The 2,021-nt window shown below is 44.7% G+C and overlaps 1 non-coding gene across 1 annotated transcript; it reads right to left on the bottom strand.

The window, feature by feature from the left end:
* Positions 1-281: 281 nt before the first annotated feature.
* TRNAV-UAC (transfer RNA valine (anticodon UAC)) lies at positions 282-355 on the bottom strand. The gene has a single exon. It is a non-coding gene; the product is annotated as a tRNA-Val (tRNA).
* Positions 356-2,021: the final 1,666 nt, after the last annotated feature.

Raw genomic sequence — 2,021 nt, 5'->3', positions numbered from 1 at the left:
GCTGACACTAATTTCAGAAATCACGTTGCTCTGCTGAAAGAACAAAACATCAAACAATTCAGGCATCTAAGTTGCCAAAAAAGCTGAAGATTTTAGCTAACTGTCAGAGTTTAGAGACGCAAACACTCCACATTTACAGAGAAGCTCACAAAATAGCTAACTGTCAGAGTTTAGAGACACAAACACTCCACATTTACAGAGAAGCTCACAAAATAGAGTTGAACTGTATACGGAAGTTCCTGAAGGTGTGAACAAAACTTCCCAAAACAATGAGAATATTTTGGTGCTGCCCAGGCTCGAACTGGGGACCTTTAGTGTGTAAGACTAACGTGATAACCGACTACACCACAGCACCATCTTGACAAATTCTTAACCCGCCTGATTAACACCGAAGACTAAACATTGTTTAGGCTCACCATTCCATCGTCCTGCAACCGCATGTTTCAGTACGAGAGAGAAAGAGTCGCCTCCCACTCCACTCCCAGTGGAATGCAAACACGTACACAGGCCGTACGAGTCATACTAATTACCCTAATGTGCACGTGTACAAGTGTACAGCAATTGACAATCTTTGTCAAGATTGGTGCTAACAGCGTGCAGGTGGGAGGCTGGCGAGATTTGTTCCGGGCTCCATTCACCAAATCCCATCCCTTCGGCGTGAACCAATGCTTGATTACCACCCTCTGCGGATGCTGGTCACTTTTGGATGGATGGAAAAGCCACACCGGCTCATAATGGTTGCCGTGCGGGATTGCGCCCGTTTCCGTGGTATCTGAACCTGAACAACGGCTGCGGACAGCTAAACCCCGGGGATGGAAACACTCCTGCCTTTGGAGGCTGTCCCGTCAGTAGCCTCACACAAGAGCGTTGGGCTTTGACATTGCCAGCAGAGAAGGTTCTTCTTCTCTTTGGCCAGCGCCGGAACGACAGCCCTTCTGTGCGACGTGGAAGGACAGTCTGAACCGGCGGCGGTGATCAGGGTTACCCTGTTTCGGTTCCATCCCCCGCTCTCGAAACTATCTCCTACGTTCTTCCTAATGATAACAAGATTATAATAGCATCAATTTTAGTACCTAGTCCCAATGCTCATATCTGTGAAAAGGGTCGACACTTTCAACAACAAAACCGAAACAATTTTTCTTCTTCTCCAACACGCATACAAATGAGCGTCATCTTGTATTAGAGAGAAAAGGTCAAGATGACGCCAGACACAAACAAAGGCCAAAGGGCCATAATAAACAGACAACGAAAGCCCTTTTCACAGAAAATAAAAACAGCCAACAGCGGATCCCTGATGGTGATGCATCAAATTACTTCTCTCAGCTAGCTATTGTCAACATTATGGCTTCAGAGAAAATAGTGTGGTGCCGTTAAATGCGACATTAGAAGTCAAGACATGCATCATTCATAAGTTCCAACTTCCAAAGACGAATATCATAAAGCCCTTCTTTCGAGTTAAGAACACACAGAACAATTTATACCATCCCTGAAGAATTTATCTGTATTCGATGTTAGAATGACCGAGCCAAACAGCATCAAAATGGTGGCAATGAAACAAAAAAACTGGGTCCAGAGTTGGCTCTGATCGTCAGAGAGAGGTTTGCATTCTGCGAAGGAGCTATACAACAGTCTACTTGATGACCTCGAAAAATAGAACTTCAGGCTGGAGCTTGCAGTCCTTGAAACGTTCTAGCAAATGCTCCCAGCTATCTTCTCTCTACATGGAGGAAGTTCACACCAACAAATCAGCAAGTTAAGATAAAATGGCTACAAGAAAGAATACAGAGCCTTGTGTTAGAGTTATAATATAAGTCATGTAACCCTTTGTATTTATCCCGTTGTATAAGGGGTTTCCTGCATATGTTCCACACCTGTACATGTATATATATCGGCCTATGGCCTCATGGGAATATAAGTTGCTTATTCCTAACATGGTATTAGAGCTAGGTCAACTTTTTTTTGCACGTTGCAACTCGTGCTGTTGATCCACCTCGCGCCGTTACCCTCGTCTGTGGTCGCAG

Source organism: Triticum aestivum, chromosome 5D, assembly GCF_018294505.1.
Source record: "Triticum aestivum cultivar Chinese Spring chromosome 5D, IWGSC CS RefSeq v2.1, whole genome shotgun sequence".
Classification (NCBI taxonomy): domain Eukaryota; kingdom Viridiplantae; phylum Streptophyta; class Magnoliopsida; order Poales; family Poaceae; genus Triticum; species Triticum aestivum.
This window is presented reverse-complemented; position numbering and strand designations above follow the sequence as displayed.